This window comes from Bombus flavifrons, chromosome 13, assembly GCF_040668555.2.
Source record: "Bombus flavifrons isolate JBK064 chromosome 13, iyBomFlav1_principal, whole genome shotgun sequence".
Classification (NCBI taxonomy): domain Eukaryota; kingdom Metazoa; phylum Arthropoda; class Insecta; order Hymenoptera; family Apidae; genus Bombus; species Bombus flavifrons.
The window spans coordinates 5,243,073-5,265,693 of NC_138454.1; the positions used below are offsets into that span (position 1 = coordinate 5,243,073).

General features: G+C 33.8%; 1 protein-coding gene across 1 annotated transcript in view; it reads left to right on the forward strand.

The window, feature by feature from the left end:
* Positions 1-22,621, forward strand: part of LOC138185869 (uncharacterized) — a 32,899-nt gene that overhangs the window by 1,306 nt on the left and 8,972 nt on the right. The gene's annotated exons all lie outside the window — the stretch shown is intronic.

Genomic DNA, 22,621 nt, shown 5'->3' on the forward strand with positions numbered 1-22,621 from the left:
TTGAAATATCAAATGTATATTCTCATTCGTAGCCTAGTATTAATGTATAACTCTCAAGAAAAGGAATGTAATTGCGACGATACTATTGTAGGACGATAATATTAATCAAAATAATTCGCATGGAAGTTTCATTTATGATAGTCTGCAAGGGTTAAACAAAAATCCATTAAAGAAGAAAGAAAGATGTCACGCATCGCAAACTGTCGCAACTCGGAACATAGGTCAAACTGGCAAAATTAGCAGCAGTAAAATCGACGTAGTTCAAAATTAACCGCGATACAAAGGCACGTGGCAATGCGCGACGTGATACATTATTTGCCCCCAACGCTCTTAATGATTAACCGTTTCATTCGCTATGATGACTTCACGCAAAAGTTCATGGTTACATTGGTTGTCGATTAATCCACCGTATAACCAAAGAGAAAGACTCGACTGTAAAATAGAGAATATACGCGTAAACATTCTTTCCTTTTTCTTAGCCAAGAGAACAGGTTTTTTAGAGTCGTTAACCCTGCTACGTCTTTTGTGTCATTTTTTAGTCAATCATGTTCTTTCGTCATTTTGAATATTAAAAAATATAGGAAGTTTGAATCGTTGCTAATACACGAGATTTTTCGCTCTAAATTTTGATTCGCCTATTCGAAATCCTTCTATCTATTTAAATGAGATTGGATATTAATGGAAATAATATAAATTTTAAAGATGGTGGAGAAATTACTCTGTCGGTAACTTGAAAGCCCACGAAAATAATATTGCACAATAGCTTAATTAAATGCAATTTGGGTAGAAAAGATGTAAAAGTAGGTGTAAACAAATTGCAAGCGTTTCAGTTTACTCCTATATTACAATTTCCAATTTTGGTCTCATGTTTAAAAGCTCTTTATCATTTCTTTAAATATTACAGTAGCCATTTTCAGTTTCATTGCAGGCGGTTTCTGAAGTGTATTTGACATAGCTTGAAGACGTATTTACATCATTATGACAGAAAATTTCCTAAACTTTTTCAATAACTTGTAAATATTAATAGAAATGTAATTGGTATTCCAAATTACATACAGTTAAATAAATTCCCCAATGTAAATTTATATTTTATTTTGAGTCCATAGATACAAAAGAAAGGAATGAATCAGGATTAAATTACAACGGTAAATAAACTAATTAGTTCACTACTTTTAGAAAACTCATTTAAAAACAAAATGGAGTCACATAATACCATCTTCTCGTATTATACCACAAGGAAACAGTAAATAATACATACTATGTTTGTATTGTAACGGTTGATTTTATACGTTACCGAATGATATGCTATAAATACGTGCACTTTTCTAAATATATAACGGCGGGATCTAAAATCGTTGGCCTTTCACATGTATTTTTAAACTGGATCGTTTTCTCACGTGGAAAACGTGATCGCCTTGTGGCGTGAATAATGTTCTGTAGAAGGTTCAATGTAAGGAGTAAAGAATTTTAGAGATTCAAAGGGTGACGCTTTTACGGTTGCTTGGCAACGAGGCCAGGCAACTGGCCAGACAGACAAGCAAACCAACAAGCTTCGCTTCGTTCACAGTCAGAGGCGCCTACCTCAGGCCCGACGATCCGTTGAGGTCATAGCCCAGAGCCCGTCTCACAAAGAAGGGCCCCTCCCTTGGCGCCCTCCTCGATTCATATAGGGTGTCTTGTATACACTATCTGTTTGTATTTGAAATACTTTATTTGAAACATGTTATTATCTACTTTTGTTAATATAAAAATTATAGTATATCAAAATATCATTTAAAAAATATAGAATATAATTTATTACTCTCAGAAATAATTCAGATATTTTTATAAAAGATTTTTTTAGTACTTATTACGTTATATCTACTCTTATCAATATAAGAATTATGGTGTATTCAAATTTAATTGAAAAGTATATAAGATGTAATATATTACTCTCAGCAATAATTTAAATGTTTTTATAAGAAAATTTAATATAATTTTAATATAAACCGTGAAATAGAACAATGTAATGTTGTTTGCATCAATTTTTTATCTTCATTTTCCCTTTGAATTTCATTTTCGTATTATTTTTTATTAGAGGAATTTGATTTACGTACAATAATGAGTCATAATTAAATTAGAACAATTGTGATTTCTATCACGCATTATCTTTATCTTTTCTTATCCATTTAGCTATCTAATTGATTGCGAATGAAAGTAAATAAAAGTAAGAACGTAGTTAACAGTTCAATACATAACAATTATAAGCAACTTTTTATCGTAAATTTACTTACATCGATCAATGGTTGTTTCATTTAATATCACTTTCTACTGCATGATGTTTCGATTCTTTTATGTTCGAGGACTAAAACGATAGTCAAACAGCTCGACTGCAGCATGTTCAAACAACTCATTCAGTCGCTAATATTGATAAACCACACTGACGCTTGTGCAACCATTTCGTCGACAAATACAATATTGACAGTATTTGTGGAGGAATAATTATTCATTATATATTATTAGATCCTCTAACATCTTAAACAGTAGTTGGCATTCTGACAAAGATAATATTAAACTCATTGATTTTTATATAATACTATATAGATTAGGTTCACCAAAAGGCCACTTTTCTTAAATTTACAACACGACATCTGCTGCATTGAAATGATATTTATTATCGATTCGGGTATTTTTAATGTATTATAACATCTAGATTGTAGATATTTATGTAATTATCAGAAATTTAAATATTGAAAAATCCAAAATACGTATGTAAGAATATACGAAATATCCAGCAAAGTATCCATTGTAATATTTAGATGAATAGATTTCTATTTGCCTCCTATTTCTTTATTGTATTTATAAAAATAAATTGACATAGTGATATGCAAAAAATCGATATAAAATTACATTTTAATATTACCATTTATTACCGTAACAGAATAGAACAAAAAGTATCGAATGACGTATAACACAGGCAATAAGCAAATGTATAGTTTACATTCAATATGAAATGAAAACCGCGCGAACTTCTGAACCTAACCTAATAGGTTCTCAGGGTTGTATGAATATGTCATACTGATCATAGAGCTTCATTGTCGATCAATACAAAAAACGTATGAATACTCGTACAACTCGAATAAAACATCTCGCGTGCCTCTTCGTGACTGTAAGTGTGTTGGATAATGATTTAAGTGTTCCCTACAGTGAACGTCGTCGAGAATAATGGATTGGCGTGCGCGGTGTAAACGAAAAGATAGCCGCGTTTGAATTTGCGACCCAAGCCACGAAACGTTTCACCGTTTCTCGTTCTATCCTTCTCTGCCTTCGATTCGGTTCAGTTGAATCGTTTCGTTGCTCTTTCTTCGTTTGTGTATATGTATGTATTTCATGTCTGGGCGGCAGGCCAACGACTCGTGTACAGTATTACTGGCGTCAACAGAAAGAAACAAGGGACAGAGTATCGTTTCAAAAGTGTTTCTCGATCGAGATCGCAATCGGCACGGAAATATCGTTGTAACGGTCACTCGATAATCATCGATTATGTAAATGATGACGAAGTGTATGTAGTTAATTGAAATTCCTCAGTGATCCCCCTTAGTCATCACTGATCTCTTTGTGTCTGGTAATATCATAATATAGATATGTATGTTATGTATAACAAAGCCGTATTAACCAGCCGTCGCTATCTCCACAAGAATCCTTTTGCACAATGATTTATTAGCTGATAATATTAGTCGATTGACGATTTACATATGAATTATAGGCTATTTGCTTCTCTTTTACAATTTCATCATTCTTTGTTAAATAAAATAATTAAACTATTTTTAGATAGAATAATTTCATAGTTTGTTATAAAAATTTAGTTAAATTTATTATAAACTTGTTACTATTGTGCAGGAGAACGTTATAAATATAAAATAAACAAGCGTATCAGGTATCTGTATCTCACTTGGATTCTATGGCGAAGAAAGATACTCAAAATTACCTGGAAATATATCTTCCTTGATAATCGACTAGATAAAATCCTAACCAATGGTCTGTTAATGGAGCACCTTAACCACCTGTTGAAAAACGTATATCAATGAAACCAAGATGGAATAAAGATCACGTGAAATCGGTACTACGTTCTTAACCTCAATCACAACCGCGAGAAAATATTTTTTATCGACGCACACGATCGTCCCTGTACATAATTGGATGCACGATACACTCCTTTGTTCTACGCTCTTTGTTTCGATTGTTATTACCAATTTTACTTTCATCGCACGAAGACAACCTTAACTAATACATAGTCGTATTATTACTTGCATCAGTAACCGTCACGCAATTTATCGCGGTCAACTTCCGACCTTCTTCGAAACATTTCCTTCTGCGAGTCGCTCAGTAATCTTTTCAGTAGTATTTATCTTCAATTATGTAATCAGGTATATCTACGTTGCATCATATTTTCAGAAGGTACTTTGATTCATCGTCTCCAGGTATCGAAGTACAAATTAAAATTGAGTCAATACATACCTCCTCGCAAAAAAACATTGACCTCCAGAAGTCTATTGCCGGATGTGTTGTTTCTGCGCAAAAAGTTCTAATCTAAAAAGCCTTTTACGATAAATTTAAAACGTATAATGCGTTATAAGAATATTTATCGAACTAATACTAGCATACCTGACTAGATTGGTCTTTTTATTCACTGAAAGACATAGTACAAGGTTTCTGCGAGAGGAAAACCTTAAGAATAAATTCGCGTTATCGCGTGTACCCTTCAGAGTCTGGAATATCGGCCTTGACAAGATTCTCGTGTTTTCAATGATAAAACATTCAGGTGTCCCCTTTTTGGTGTCTATATTTACATATATTAAATCGAGGGACGCATATATGTATATTTTATAGTACTACCAGTGTCAACTATAAACAATACTAAAAAGGTTTCGTTTCAACATAAGACTTGTTTTATTTTATTTTAATAAGAAATTATTTAACTTATAATAGAAAAGGAACACATCCCCCGCATACATGGGCTAATGGCTACAAAAAGTATTGGCATATCATTATATTTATTACATCTATATACTAATTAATTAAATTCAAGTATATTAGATTTCATATCATTTAATAATACTTTCATATGACTGCAATTTGATACTATGAAAATGAAATGTAGAATTTGATAAAAAAGCAATTCATTGGAAGATAAGGGTATGTGCTAATATCTTTTGTACCTGCTGTATATGTATATTTTGCGTAAATCGTGCGACAAAGTTATTTTATCCGTTAACTTTTCGCGTTGTTTGGTTGTATCCTCGACACAAAGCGTTTGTTCGCAACGTATGTGCGTGTGCACGCGTATGCGTATTGACATAGATGAGCGGCGCGATTTTTTTGCAGTGTGCAAGCGGTTACACGTGCCTGTCCCCTGTGGCCACGATCTGCAACGACGCGAATAAGCGGACGCTTACGCGCAAGCCCAAGAATAGACTTCCAAGCAACGTGAATTTTTCATTTGTTCGTTACGCGAATGCATCATTAAAATTAATTATTGGATGCATCAGCGAACTCCGGGAAAACGAGCTCAGTGTAATTACGCGATCTTATATAGTGTCCTTTCGGTCATAATACTTCATTCACGATCATCGTTCTGATAGGCCAGCTATTGATCGACGATATTATTATTTTGAATTATTTAATCGTAGTCTTTTTATGATTTCATAACATGTGCAGCTGCAATGCAAATAGAAAGAAAACGAATAGGTAATCGCTTTGAAGTTAGACCTAAACGTTATGTATATTATGAATAAATTATTAACGCTGTTAAATGTTGTTTCTACGATCTTTCGTCTATTTTCTTTTATTAATAAATGAAATGGTAGCAAAGGACATATAAATATAGTGAACACTCCATTTAGCTAATTTCTTTCGTAGTCCTCTTTTAATTTGCGATATTTTGTAAAACATCGTATAACAATTAGCACTGAAACACGTCCAGTAAGCTTTTAATTGTTCCGTGCTAATCATCACGAAAGAATTCGGTCGATAGTGTTCGCGTCCGTAACGGGAAAAACAGCGTGACGCGTATTTCAAAACCTTTCCACCGAAGCGTCGCCATTGTGTCCGTTCGTTCATAGTTCAACAACAAACACTTTTAAATCTCTGACAATTAACGTAAAGAAATAGAATAGAAGAGAGAAAGGAAAACAACAGCCAATCAAATCAACGAGAGAAAAAGAAACAATCAAATCAATAGGTAGGCAACAAATCACTAGAATAAAACTGCCAAAAACCACTCTAGCGACGGATACTAGAAACGCCACCATAATTTCCCCTGAATTTCGTTGGTAAAACCCCCGAAATTCTACCGCGAAAGGCCACCAAGAATATCGCGACGCAAACGATAATAATACTTCACGACACTGAATGCATTCGCCGTGTAGCGACAAGATCTCTTTCTTCTTCCTTTCTTTTTTTCTTGTCTTTTCCTCTCAAGCCACATTCTCTGGTAAGACTTAAATACCCTGGAGGTTTCCACATTAGCGTTGGAGCGTCTCAGGGAGTCACGGAATGCGCAAAGCGACGAGACCGTAGCGAGAGATCGGTCGGTATCCGGAGAAAACACGTAGGCAGCAAGTTGCAAAATTCGTACTTGCGCAAACATCGTTTACCATGGAAGCGTAATGGGATGACGTTGTCGACTAGGATCGTGTGAATTCTTATCTGATTTGTCGATCGAGCCAAATTTTGCTCGTTACTGCTATTCGTATCATCCGTTTGCTGGAAACGCGACATAACCAAGAAACATTGAACATCTGTAAAGGAAACCAGTTTGAAATAGAAAGTTAGAAATAGAAAATTGATATTAGCTCTATTTAAAATTTGTCTTTTACGTTTTAATTAATAGTTTTTAGGTTATGTTGGTCTCAGATAAAATGATATTTATGCGTCTTGCTTATTCTTAAGGGAAGGATTAAAATTTTATTTTATATTGTGATATTGCTTTTACTAAATAGTACAACTTAATTGACTAATTATGATATCCACATTATAGAAAATATATATATAGACGGTCTTTACAGTGTAAGGTAAATTCTTTGAGCAAGCTAACGATATAGACCACGTGCAAAAATAGCAACCGTCTATGAATAAGTTATTTTCTAGTATGTACCTTGTACTTGAATCGGAAAAATTGTTACTGGAATATAAATTAGAGAATGCAACCGAGGCTTCTGAGAATCGTGCGACAGACAATGGCGTCCGGAAGTGGTGCGAGGCGAATGGCCGATAGTATAGCAGGCGTATAAAAAAAATTTTAGTTCTAATCAGATTGAAATTAAACCCATAATAAACTTAACTAAAAGTCAAAGTAATAAATAAGGTGGGGAAGATAAGACTTAAGGAGGAATTAAAGAAGTAACCAAATAGATAAAGATAAAATACGAAGTGGGAAACCAAGCTCACGAAATAAGTAATTGTAAGAGAATGAGTGAGAGATATGATTATGTATAGAAGGAAAAAGACACGAGAAGAAGTTTTAAAAATTGGGACATTTTTCTGGGTCGAAAACTCGAGAAAGAATGGTAATCACCGATCACGTTAGGTTCTTGTATATTTTTGAGGAGAAATAGGGAATGAAATGTACACAAGGTCGATGGTTACTTTAATCGTTTGGTCTTTCACTGAAAAATAATAACACGAAAAATGAATATCTCTAGATGTGTATCAAGTGTAGCTATTCTTTTCACTATATCACATTCTTGCTTTGAAAGTGATACGATTTAAACCATCAATTTTGACATTCAATTGAAATATGCTAACGTACTTCCTCATAACGATATTTAATGTCATAGTAATATTTCTCTAGTAAATAGAAAAGCGTTTCCTTCGAGGTTCTTCGAGACTCAGTATTTCACTTTTATAACAAAGGGGCGATATCATCGGCAAATTTTGTTTGTTTTTAATTCCAATAAACAAATTGATGATTAAGCTAAAAATTTCTCATGGTGATGTTTCTCTAGCAAGTAGGGAAACATATTTTTCGAGATTTATCACTTTTATAATAAAAATGTAATATTATCGTTAAATATCGTAACATTCGTGCCTAATAAATTTTGTTTGCTTTCAATCTTAATAAACAAATGGATCGTTAAAGTAAACAGAAATCGAGCACTTAACATTCTGTTAACAGAATGTCCAAACAATTTATGGCTTGCGTAACTGCGATATTACTAACGTGTCTGTCTTTACGAGACAACAATACACACTAAAAACAATGGAAACCGCAATAAGGAATTATGATCTCATAAAGAGAGAGAAAAAACCGTATCATTGAAATACCACAGACGGTACTAAAAGAAACTTAACATTCGTAACAGTTGTATCTTGAGACGCTTTTATCTTGACATGCATCATAAAAACGGTAATACATCATTTAGAAATACATATTTCAACGAATGTTGGCAAAATGCAGAGTTTCAATTTTGAATTTTAACTCCGATAAACAAGTCTGCATTCCGTCTGATTTATAGACAGATCGTCGCTCGTACCATTTGCTGATTGTCAGAATTATATTGTCAATCTATTTATAATACTATGTTAAGTAACATTATCGGTTAGAGAGTTTTGTTAGAATTAGTCGACTCAAATTTATTTCTCCAGTTTACATAAGAGTACAAAAAGAGTTTTATTCTTATTCTAGTATTATGAACGTAGTTATGTATTATTCTTGTTACGTGCTCTCTGCCAAAAGTCGAAAAATTATACAAAATTTCATAAAATTGAAAATGACGTTACTCTGATTTTCTTGGCTCATATTGTGTATATTGTACAACTACGGCATCACAGTGACGTCATTGAAATCCTGGCCGTTAGTACAGCCGGTAGCCGATATACCAAATACGCGTGTTACGAAATAAAATGGTAGGATGCGTGTTTATTAAATTGGTAAATGAATCCAACAGTACATATCAGGACAGTAAATGCTAGATAGAAGAATTATACGTATATAATTAATTTATATGTATTCAATGCATTCTAGTTTTTAATGTTAATTGAATAACAATTGTAGTTACCTAATTATCGTTTAAGCGATTAATAAATGTATTACGCATAGTTGTGCAATTCTTTGTAACATTGAATCGCACATGCCTAATTTTCCTTAAAAAATATATTACATTGTACGAAATTGATCTTATAGGAAAGATAGAAAGTAGAACTGCTTAAAAAAAAACTTTCTCTTATCATTGGCACTATTTATATTAATTTAAACGGTTCAACCTAATTTCTTCAATGTCCAAATTATAATTTTTCTTATGATATGAAAGAAGGAAGAAAAAAAGATATTCATTCAAAAAAGATTATTTGAACATTTAATAAAGTAAAGTATCGTTTAATTTCTCATAAATTTAAATTCAATGTGTTTAAGCGAGCGTCGGTTCAGCACCTATAATTAACTAGAAATCGGCAAGATGGCTGACCGCGACTCATCCAAGAAAACGGTTGTTCTAAAAAAGTATTGGTTGCATAGCTGGCGTCATGTTCCCTAGGTACAAGCAGCGTAACGGTAGTGTTCCAAAGGAACGATGAAATCAAAATTTCATCCACGCAATATCGCGTTCGATTGAATTGTGAAATACAGTTGGCAAGTAATCGCAAAAATGTGTTATCCATGTTGTAGACTGGCACCGAGTTCTGGCTTATTTGTATGCGGCTGAAACATTAGCGAATGAATGATGTAGATCGCAATCATTAATTTCACTTTCATCCTTGCGACCATGCGCTTTAGCTGTAACAGATATCCGTGTTACCTGAAAGCTAGATCGGCGTGGTTATCACAATTCAGTTGAAAGCGATTACTGTGTCCTATTCTGCTACTATTCACTCTTTGTTACATTATACGTTACAGATTTCACTATCCATTCCATCGTGTCTAATAGAAGAAAATAAATTTCTATATCTATTTTTGATTACCTTTTAACCAGTTAACTGCGTTCAACGTGTATACACGCAAATCCAAAACCTTATTTCGATGCGGTTGACGTGTATAGTCGTAATTGCTTGATTTTAACTACGCACCTCGTAAGGGATTTTTGAAACGAAACTCCGCAGGTAACAAGTTAATCATAATGTTCTACAAGTAATTATACAATTTACTGACTCTCTTCAATTTGGCTGTTTGACTTCGATCGAAATCAGAAGACATTCAGAATTTACTATCTTTTTATTTACTTTTACAAAATAAGATTCATTTATCCATTAATCGTCAAATTTATATATTATATATATATTTTTGTTGTATGTACGTAATAAATTCTTTTTTGTTCGGTTTACGTTTAATAGAATTCATAATTACGCAGAATTCCCTTGATTCCAATGTGAGTCGTTGCGTGTTAAACAGTTCCACATCTATATGTAAATAGAGTCTCGTTTCAAACAGGAAACCTTCAATTTTTCCTCCACCTAATATGTATCACTTTTCTCAATTGCTATATTATTTTCGAAACAGTTTATTCTAAAGTTGCTGTAACGGCGTAACGATCATTTTACATGATAGGTTTGTAAAAGCTTCGAAAGAAAGTAAAGTAAAAAGGACACGAAGGAGAAATATTCGACGGAACGAGATTTCACATTCAGGAGAACGCGTCGAAAAGGTGAAGCTGTCAGTCGACGTTACACAGCGCTCAAGGCACACATAGTTTGTTTTCACACGGTAGTCGTATGTACCGTTATCGTCTGTCGCGATCGCATTTTATCGTTGCCATTCCATCGAAACTATTTTTTCCTCTTAATATTCAACCGTTCGCCGTTGTGCAACGATCGAGTCTTCGGATAAAATCGAACGTTGAATCGATTCGATAGATTCCGTTTGGTAACGGATGAGAACAACCGCAGATAGTGAATATTTTGTACATGTACTGCAAAAGAGTCACAACTTTGAATAATTCAATCCTGTGTTGGAAGTACATTAAAGCCTTTAAAATCCGATTTCAGAGGCCATGGATGGATAAGTGCAAAAAATATTTGATCATTGCCTTTGATATGTTTAATATAAATAGTGTTTTTATAAATTTATGAATAATTCTTTTTTTCACCATGGAATAGAAACAAGCTTTTCGATGGGAACGATTGCGTAACTCAGCTGCGCCACCATGCGTTTTGATCAGGAAACACGTAAGCATTTCGCATTAGTTCCAAGAACTTATCGAATGTTTTATAAATCGATGTACACTCCGGTGACAACTTTTATCTATGACTGTTGCACGTTACTGTCAGAGGCCTCGATCACTTCCGCATTGGTTGATAGTCATTTTGAATGCACAGTAGAATTTCAAAAAATAAATTGCAAATTGAATATTAATCCGTATTAGCGGAAACGTATTCACAGGTGTTGTGGTTGCATTACTGGTAATAATACTACGTAGTTAAATACGAGCATAAAATGTAGAATTCCCAACATATTGCGCATGTGAACTTGTAACAAGGACATTATCATAGAATATATCATGCTGTATTATAAAAGTTTATAATTTTTCGATTTAATTGCACTACAGTTACTTAATAACAGTTAATTGATATAAGCTACATAAGTTGATAACATCAATATGATATTTCAAGTCCATAAAGCGATATCGAAGTTATCAGAATCCTAACTTGAAATTTTAATGTACATTCCAGTAATATCAATAAGATAACGAATAGTTCTACGATCGTTCAAATTAAGTTTCATGGCGTTCTCGTTCGATCTATTGATCGAGTATCGATTTAAGATAGTTTCTAGGATGCACACACATGACCAGGAGAAAATTTTCGCTAGTTTCTCCTGGTACCGGCAGTCTCGCCGATACTTTCGCCCAGTAAAACGAATCGAATATACCGTTACCGAGTCCATACATAGCCATTTAATATCTCGTTTGCCACTATCCAAAAGAATAATCGTCTGGACAGATAAAAACAACTTTGCAGTCTACCTGACTGATAGGACTCGTTTTCGCTGCAACGTTCAGTTTGAACGTCATCGCTGATACGCATGCTCGATATATCGCAGAATGTCTGCCCGCGATACATATTTTTTACGTTGACTTCTATGAACACTGTGATAAAGTACGATGCTAAGTTGACGATATTTATCGAAACTGCAACTTTATGGAACAGACAGTGCGATATAACATAGTTTCTTTTGTTCCAGAACTATGAATGTGTAAATTTGTTTGATAAAAAACAATAGGTAATTTTAAAAAATTATGCAGTTTAGTAACCTTTCCTAATCTTAACGTGTTTCGTTTTACAAAATAAGGGAAAATTTTAAATTTTCGTAATAAAATACAAAGTACACTAGTTTCTTGATTGATTTTCTGTTTTACCGACAAAACAAAACAAAGCTTGTCGAAAAAAAAACTGCTATCAACTAATCAAAATTAAAAAAAATTACTAAACTGCGTGATTTCCTTTAAATTTTCGTAGGATATAGAATATCTATCGCTTTCAAAACACAAAGCAAGAGGTCTGTAAAGAAAGATATCGCGCGTTTGTATCGTTGTAAAATCAATCAGCCAGTAAATAGGATTGCAAGATATCATCTGACGATATCGTCTGCAACAAATCGTCACAATGAAATCGAACTGTCGGACAATAGATTTTCCACTCGCTCCGTAAATTTACCTAGGCCTTGTCGATAAATCAACGTTTCACAGTCGCGAAAGAATGGTAATTTATACTAGAAGGTTCGCGTAACGACCATTTCGACAATGTCTTTTTCCGCGCTTGGTACCAACCGGTCACGTTTCGTCCATGTTTTCACGTGAACAACGAATGTAACGGCGCCTCTCGAGACAGGAGTGCGGAATCGTCACGATGAAAAATCGCAAGTAGATGTTTGCAATAGATTTCCGACGGTTGATTTACTGTACGATCACGCGCGATCAGAAGCTAAGAAGAGAAGAAGGGGAACGATTTACGACAAGCATGTGACGAAAGACCTTCGCTATCGACAGCGTGCTAATATTCACGGAAACATTGTCATTCAACAGTTTCGAGCGAATTTCCTCAGCATCGCTAATTCGATACACTGGGCTTAGTCATGCTGTTTCTACGCTTGCTTTCCGGATTAGGATCGTGTTTGTTGTCGGAAACTCCCTGTTGTATTGTATTTTATGCTAATCACTCGGTCATACACGATTTCACACATAATCACAAATTAACGACTCGTTTTCGTTAGTCTTGAAGGTCGTATACATAGTTAAGTACTGTTGATTGTGGGAGAAGAATTTTTCCGTCTGTAGTAGGAGATTTTCATAGTTCGTTTTGTAATTTGTCCGATTGTTTTCATTGAAAATTACATTTAGAAAATGGAATTGAAAGATTAATTGGAAATTGGATCGAGTCAGTTTACTTTTAATTCGTTGTTTTCACTTATTAAATTTGTTATTTTCAGTTGGAATTGGATAAGAATGTTTACCTGACGTTCAATTCAGGTTAAGTGAATTAATCAGAAGGATTATTTTGTAATAAACGAAGCTACTTATTAAAACATATTACAAAATGATTTGAGAATGTTCGCAAGTCGCTGATATCGAAAAGTGAAAATTTCGCAGCTACGGTCCCTTAACTCCGCCAACTCTCGATGTTGCATAAGAAATGAGTCATGAACGTGTTTAAAAAAAAAAAAATATGAGGAAGCAAGGAATCGAAAATTATCGGCCAAGTATCACCCTTTCCCCGTGGACAAGCCAGTCCACTGGGACTGCGTTCTCATTTTTTATTTATCAGAAACAATTAGCAGTTGCCTTTAAACGTTACCAGCAGGTTATACGTCTCATTGTTTCGCGTCTGCCTTCGCTTTCCATCGGTGTTCGATAAGGAAACTCTTCTTGTATAAGATCCCTCTAAGAACCATTGGGGACAATTTCTAGCTATTTTCCTATTTCGTAAAGGAATGAATTAACGAATGGGAAAAATACAAATTCGATTAACCCTAGAACTACTTAAATAATCAATACGTGATTTGTTAATAAAATTTTCTAGGTCCACAATGATGCACTTTTGTGAATTTCAATAATTTTTCATATAAAATTTACGTAGAAGATTTTTTTCTCGTCTTTTATTTATTTTTCATTTTCTTTTCTATGGTCAAGGACGTCGCAATCCTTCACAGTTGTAATATTAAATACAAATCTGGCAGAATTACGCAGTAAAAATTTGCAACACAAAAAAATTAAGAAAACAGGAAAAAAGACTAAAAAGAATTTATTCGATATAATCTTATCGGTAATCTAATACTATACCATAAGCTTTCTTATTTTATCTGCATTTATTATTTCGCTTAATATGTACATTTCCGTCATAGATAAATGGAAGTTTCAAAATGTTTTCTAAAATGTCGCCATGATTATCTTCAGTTAAAAGTTATTAATATCAAGTTACATATTTTCATTAGTGTATTCCTGTGCATGTTTTTCATTAAATGTCTTTTCTAAATAAACGAGTTGTTATTTGCCAATAAAAATTAATATTTATAAGATAACAAGTACTGTACACTTCGGTGATATCATGGTGTATAGTTTTAAATTTAACACCAGATGACATATCGGAGGCGGAGTAATGACGTACGTATATGCATGATTGTTGTGAATTCTCTCTCGAGCTGTCCACTTACTGCCTAATCGACATAATGTTTTATCCTTATTTTAAGGTATTGTTGGAAAATGTGAATTTTGAGAGAAAAAAGAAATTCAGTCTTTAATTATTTTAAAAGAAAATTTCTCTTCAGTTCTTAAGATCTTTGATCTTCGATTGTTTTTCTCCTTTTATATATGTATTTTAATTAATATTTTTATATGTAGATAAAGTATCGCTCATAAGTATTGGAATAATGGAAACTTCGCATTTCATTTTATTTCTATCGTAGCTTAAATATTTGAATTATTTAATATATATTGTCAGAATAAATTTGAACTGTAATATATATCTCAAAAATATACTCTCTCACTTTTTGTGATAAATGTTATGAATGAGCGATGAATGAATCGCGTATATAACATGAAACGTATTAATTATTCTGTCCTTTAAATCGAAGATAAGCAATCTATATTACCTATACAGGAAAACGTAAGTGTTTGTTCTAGTATTACTTTTCTTGAATATATCTAGCTGACATTAATGCCACTTGTTTTTGACTAATATAGATAACGCATCTGGATTAGTAGTTTTCGAAGTCCCGATAATCTTATGATTAATATAAATTTCGATATTAATTACATAGTAATTAGACTCAAATTTTCGCAATAAAAGAACTATACCCAAGACGGTGTAAGACCAACAATTTAATCGTATAAAATGTGTACTACAGAAATTAAACTGACTTTCTCCGGCAATAACAGATAAAGTTTCGATAAGGAATCGGTCAAAGAAATGCGTTCGAAACACGTGGAACAAGGTATCAAGAAGCTTAAGCAACAGTTTATCAGAAAATGCAATATAAAAGACTTATCTACTTAAAACAAATAGCCCATTGAAATTAGCAAACTAACTACAGAATAATCCTCGATCAATCATCTTCTACTAAATAATACATTTTATATCGCGACGCATTAACTTCGATTGACTGGAAATGTTGCAAACAAATTATTGAATGGTCACTCGATACGACTGATTTATACTTTTTTATTCCTAGAAAGATTTCTAATTATCTCGTTCGTTTTTTTTTTTTTTTGTAAATATTTAACGACTAGTTAAAGATCTATATAGATTGTTTATCGAAGAAAATTTTCCGATAATTTAATTACTCTGAGACTATTTCCACCGATTTTATAGTTCTTTTCCGTGTAACGGAACTTCGTAGAAACGTGATCGATAAATTGACGTCAGAGTTTTACAGCTTTCCCTGATTTCGATGTTCGCGTAAATAAAAACTACGCAAAAAAATAACTCAAATGCCATTAGGTCCAATCTCTTTTAACCAAAATTATATAGCTATTTGGTCGATTAGTATTCTACCTCGATGCTCGTCGAACGATTTCACCGAAAGCAATCAAGACAAATTAGATGCAAATTCTTCGTGATCGTTATCCTCGGATTCTTCTATAAAGCATGGTCGTGCTTATGCTTTTCAGAGCCCTAAGCGCGAAGTTATTACCAGATCTAATTAAGTTTGAAATTTTGTTGCAAAATGTGATCCCATTGAGAATAAGGTCTCAACTTTACACCTAAGACGCCTTATGGTAAATGCATTTAAATATTAAACCAGCGGTTCATAAAATAAAATAAAAAATATTGAATATGTACTTAGTTATTTATTATTATTTATTTACTTATTTATTTATAATGTATCTTCTCTCCATAAGATTGTTGATGAGCAGTTGACGAGTACTTTAAATATACATATATGACATTAAGGATTTCAATCTTGAGTTAAGTTTTGCGAAAAGTTCGCGACACCAAAAAATTATTTAAAGTAGGTCCGTGATAAACGAATGGTTAAGAACCGCTGTATTGGACAATTATGGTGACCAGAGATTGCTAAAAAAAAATATATCGTCTTGTTCGAGACATTTGACTGTGAAAAGATTACAGAATCAAGATAAAAGATTCTTCAAGAACGAACAACCTATCTTTGAATCTACAAAGTGTTTCACGAACAGGGTCATCGAGTTTAAAACGTAGAATTGTTTAGAATAAGTGGGTTGTAAAGGAGATTGTTATGGAGGTTTCGACTGTTATTCAGATTTAAATCATGATTTATCGTGGCCTGTTTTGTGGCTTGAAACGCGATGCAAGCAAAAATTGCGCAGTTCTTCGCAATGAAAGGATTCAAGTGTTTGGAAATAGTGGGAATCTTGTTGGACATATGTTGCAGAGATAACGGCGAAGGTTATTTGTACCGTAACAAAAATCGATTGCAAAGCAAATTTATAGTCTCTAAAAGTTTTATAATCTCTTCGTACTCTCAAAGACTTTGTTCTCTTGTATGTATATTGCTAAGACTACACGACATGCAGAGATAATAAAAGTACCTTAGCGAATTAGCTAAGGTCTTGTCGTCGTATTCTGAATACCAATTGCCAGAATATAAATTCCGCATAAACTTGTTTATAGAACCAACGACCTCGGTAAATGCGCCATGACCTTCAAATTCACAATGTTGAGATACCGTCAATTGCTGCAATTTCCACATTGAATTTTACATCCGTAATCTTTTCACGACAAAATTTAGTTTACAAGTTCCTCTATTTATTATTTATTATTTATTATTGCTTAGTCCGTGCCTTTTGGCTTTGGACGAACTTTCGGTTTTACATCTCTTATGTCTATTTCTCTTCTTATATGTCTACCTCCACTCTATTCTATTGCACTACCTTGCTTATTCTACCTCTAAAAGCTAAAAATTAAGAACTATAAATTAGCAACTAATGACTAAAAACTATTACAACTTTGGTCTTTAGCCTTCTTGCTGTGCCTCCTTCTTGTCGTTTGCCCTTCTCTTCTCTATTATTGCTTTCAGTTCTGCTAAACCTTTTCCAGTCTCGCTTAGCGTTTTTCCTATGTCCTTTGGTTCTCCCGTTATTTCACATTCTTCTATTACATATTTTAGGTCTTCTTCTTTCCTTCTGCATAGTCTGCATCCTTTTTTCCCCTCTTCCTTCCAGTATTCCCTTGCTTTGGTCTCGTCTCCGCATCTGAATCTTGCCAGTATTCTTCTGTCCTTCCACTTCATCCTCCCTTCTAAGTACTTTGGTAATTTTTCTTTGGCTATGTTTCTGTAGTGTGTATTATACTTGGATTTCCTTATCCTTTTCCCCCTCTCTTCTGTTTCTCTCTTTCTTCTTTCTTCTATAATTTGGCCTGCTGTCATCCTTTCTTGCTCCTCTCCTGTTTCTATCTGCGTCCCTCCTTTTCTCACCTCTTCTAATCCCTTCTTTCTCTTTCTTGCTCTTTTAATTTTAATGCTTTTTCTCTCATTTCTATTAATTTGCATTCCTCTATCAGTATGTAATTTGGTGTTGTCATATCTAAGCCTAATATTCATTTCACATATCTCCTTTGAACTCTGTCCAGTCCTTCTTCCATGTTCCAGACCCATACCTCTCCAAACATCTTCATTCTCCTTTTGTAGTCCTGTTTGAATATTCTTTCTCCCACGCTCCATGTTTTCTTCATTGCATTGCATTGTTGCTCTCTTTTTCCTATCTTGTATGTGCTTCTCATCACTTCCGTTTTTCTGCAGTATATATCCTAAGTATCTTATCTCGTCCACCTCTTCTAATTCTTGCTCTCCCCATTTCCATTTTCTTTGCCTCCTTTTGTTCCTTCTTTTTTCAAAGACTACTATTTTGGCCTTTTCCGTGCTCAGCTCTAATTCGGCTTCCTTTAAAAAATTTTTGAGTCTCTTTAACATTTCATTTAGCACAATATGTGCATCAGCACAATATCGTCTGCATATGTTAGTGACCGCACTTTTCTTTCTCCTATCACTATGCCCCCAGCTTGTCCTTTCCTTAGTTCTTCTTCCAGACCTGCCACGTATATATTGAATAACGTCGGGCTCAATGGGCACCCTTGTCTGACTCCCCTCACAGTCCAAAATTCTCTTGTGTTGTGATTCTTGACTCTCACTACATTCCTTGTTTCTTCATATATTTCGCTAATCCTTCGGATTAGTTTTTCGCTAATCCCCATCTTCCTCACTTCCTCCAGTTTCTCTCTGTTTAGCCTGTCGAACGCCGCTCTTAAGTCCGCAAAGCAGGCATATAATTTCCCTTATAAGCTCCTCTAAATCTAACGCATTTATGGATGATGATATTTATGCATAATGTATTGTATATTAAATATCTTTATAGAAGATATCAAAAATAAGAATTAATTCATGCAACCCAACGTACTATTGCTTTAGCATTTGCGAACGAATCATTTGGCGAAATGTACATATTTCACGATACGTTACAATTCATGCGAAGCTGTAGGTGCGTTCTAATAAAAAGACACGCGACAAGAGTGATACATGGCTCGTAAACGCGAAAGGATTAATTAACGTGTCAAGGTGATATATTTAATATATTTTTAACGTATTTTTATCATAAGGTCTTATTGATATTCTAAATAAAATTATTAGAAGTTTAGATTATAATGTCTAAAACTAAAAATATTAGAGGACCGATAAAGCGAAGACAATAAAAAACAGAGAAAGTTTGCGTCCTCGAAGATAATTGTGTCTTGCACCATGAACAAATTGCATTGATGAAAGTTTCACAAGGCCAACCTTTTCCTGCACATTGTTACTGCAATATCAGTGTTTCGAAGCATTTCAAAGTTGTGTTACAATGATATATTTAAAATGAAATTTTTTAAAAGCAATAAATAATATAAAAATGTATAATACGTAATAATGTATATAAAATTGGAAATAGTATTTATTGAATATATAAATATATAGACACCGTTTTAGATTTTTTATAATTATTGTTTAAGTTTTATAGGTTTCATAGATCTTACAAAGGAAAAGGAAATCTTAGATGTTATATAGTATACAAGGTGCGACCGAATAACGCGTGCAGGCATGAAGTGATTTTTTATGAAATAACAGAAAGAAGATATAGAATAACACTTTTTTATATAAGGCTTCGTTTTCGAGAAAATCGAGTTCAAAAACTTATCAAGTAATACTCGAACATGGCTGATTCCGGACTGGACAAGAATAAGTAATCGACAGGACGTTATTCTACGTGTGAAAATGAAAATGTAGAACGAAATTTTTCCAGGCTAGGCTTTGTTTCTGCGAAAAATAAATTTGGATATTTATTACACGCGTATACTAAACCCATTCTTAACTAAACTTGTTCAGACCCTCTATCTTCTTGATGATGAAGCCTTAAGGCTTAAGGAAATTTTATTACTTATTTTTATTGTTTATTTTCCCACGTAGATAGCCTCCCGTTGATCGTTTATTCATACTCAGTCGGTAATTAGCCAAATTCCAGTATACCTGACAAATTTTTCATTTTCTCGACTTTCTGAAAAACGAAGCCTAAAAAGATTTCATTTGATATGTTGTAAGAAGATGTGAAGTTCAGACATGTGGGACAGCCACCCAGCCTCCGTCACCCTCGACTGAGGAAAGAGAAAGCGTCAACACTTGAGGGTATCATAAATTTGATGCCCTCTTCCGTACGGTGTTTTGGACTTGACGGGCCCCGACGTTTTACGAATGTGACGCTTGATATTTTCAGGTATTCGTACAATCCCCGAAGTAAGACGACGCGAGTTTGGCATTTCTGCATCTATAGAACGTGCTGTAAACGCAACTACCTTGAATTCGCCTTTAGTACTTTGTCATAATTTTCTCCTTATTTTTACACAATCAAACATTTCATATCCGCTTACAAGTTATTCGGTCTACATCCTGTATTAGTATTATAAAATTCATTAATTTATATACATATATAATTTACTCTCTCATAAGTTCTGTAGATCAAAAGATATCAATTGTCAAGCGATAAATAAGAATAAGATATCAAATGGCTGACAATTTCAAACGCGATCGCCTGCCTAATGCAAAATCAAGCGAGCCGATTGCAGTTTTCGACACCTAATGTCTCGTATTAAGTTAAAAGAAGGAAAAACGTGTTTATGTATACTATATACACCTCGGTGTAAGGGGAAACGTGTCCGTATCATGGATTTTAACGAGATCTCTCGTGTCGCGAAGTGAAATCACGTTCTCACGAGCGAAGAAGCACCGAGAAAGCAATCGTCGTCGCCACGTGGCGTTGAAACAAGATCTGTCGGCGAGCGCATCGTGCGTGAATCGCGATAACGTTTCTTATCAGCATCTGGCGAAAAATGAGAGCGTGGCACGACACGAACGAAGGTTTTTGCTTCGAATCGCACAATTTCGCAATTTTTTTTTTCGACCTTCTTAATTAACAACAGCCGGAAAAGCTCATCTTACCATTAAGTCTATTATTTGTTAAAATGCTGGGTTTTTCTTTTTTAATTCCCCAGAGATATTGAAATCAGATTTTATTTCAAATTATCCCTTATGATAACTTGCAGATAACAAAATTGACGCATATGTGGGATTAGTTATGCATTATCTTGTTCATTACTCCGAGATTGAAGAGAAAATGTCGATTATTTTGTGCAAAGTCGAACGTTTGGTTTCGAGTAATAATTTTAAATTGATTAAAAATAGAATGAAACATAGTTTTAGAAGAAGTTCTGATTCCTAAGAAGAAGGTAGATAGATAATGATGAGGTAAGACGAAGTAAATAAATTTAACGTTGATAGGATAAATCTCTTTAATTTATCTTAATTTTAAAATGCATCTGTCTGTATAATTGAAAAATGGAAAATGGTTTATAAAATTCCTCGAAATATCTTTTTATTATATCGTGCTATTGACGCAAAGAAAATAAAAAATATTAGATAAAGAATTAGAAGTAAACTACTAAAAGTTTCAGATATTCATAAAAAAATAATAACGATATAAAAAGACACAAACGTATACGAGTGAAATTTTAGATTGTGCAGTGCCAGTCTTTCCTTACTGTCAAAAATAGCTTGAGGAAGTGGTTTCATGCTCGAAACATTGAAATCACATTATCCTCACGTTTTCGACTGATCGATTCACTCGCGAACGTAATACGTCACACTTATCGTCCAAGAATTTGATTTCTACAAATAATTGTCACGAAACAATTATCGTAACTATCGTTCGAGGTTTAAATCACCCTTGCTGTTGAAAATCACGCGTTCCCGATTAAATACTAAATACACGTTTTAAACAAGATTGGAGAATTTATAACTTCATCGGAGAATAAACGTGTAACAAACTCCTTATCGAACGATTTCGTGATCTGTCTCGACTTTCGTGTTTTAACACGCGATTAACAATCAAAGTAAAACGCATCTATAAAAGAGATTTCAGGAAATGCATTTCCACAAGATACAAGATATTGTATTTTGATAAACAAACAACATACGTAAATTGCATTGAAATGGATATACGAACGAAAAGAATGAAAGAAAACTACGCAAATAAAATAAATAATAAAAAAGAAAGCTAAGAAATGTACGAAAAAAAAAAACAGAACGCAGTGCATCGATATGTTTGAAATTCTGGACGAAGATGTAAGAAAAAATGACACGAATTAAATCAAAACTATTGCGAAGTATTTGGGTTTACAAAATTTCCAGTGTTAACGATGTTTAAGAAACCGTAAAAATTTCGAAATGCTTGGGAAAGTTGCATAAATCAAACACAGAAAGTCGTAAAAATCGTAAGAATTTGAAGGAACGTTGAGTTCATGTACACAAAAATTGTGCGTAACATTTGAAAATATCTGGCCGAGACCTAAAAGACTCACCGTGTCCCCCATTCAGTGATTCTTTTACGAGCTTCACAAAGCAAAAATATAACGATTTGTCAAAGGAACGGTCTTGTCTCGCGAACGTGACCTCGTATCAAAAAAAGATGAAACTCATCACTTAACGTCAATCCATCGCTCTTCGTCAGCGTGGTTCACCGAAGAAGAAAAGCGTCCTCATCTTTTTGCATTCCGCGCGCCGATAACCGCGTGTCTATCAATGAGCGTCAATCCGTGAATGAAAAAAATAATCGATACACACGTCTAGGGGGGCGAAGAAGATACTTCATAGTATTAT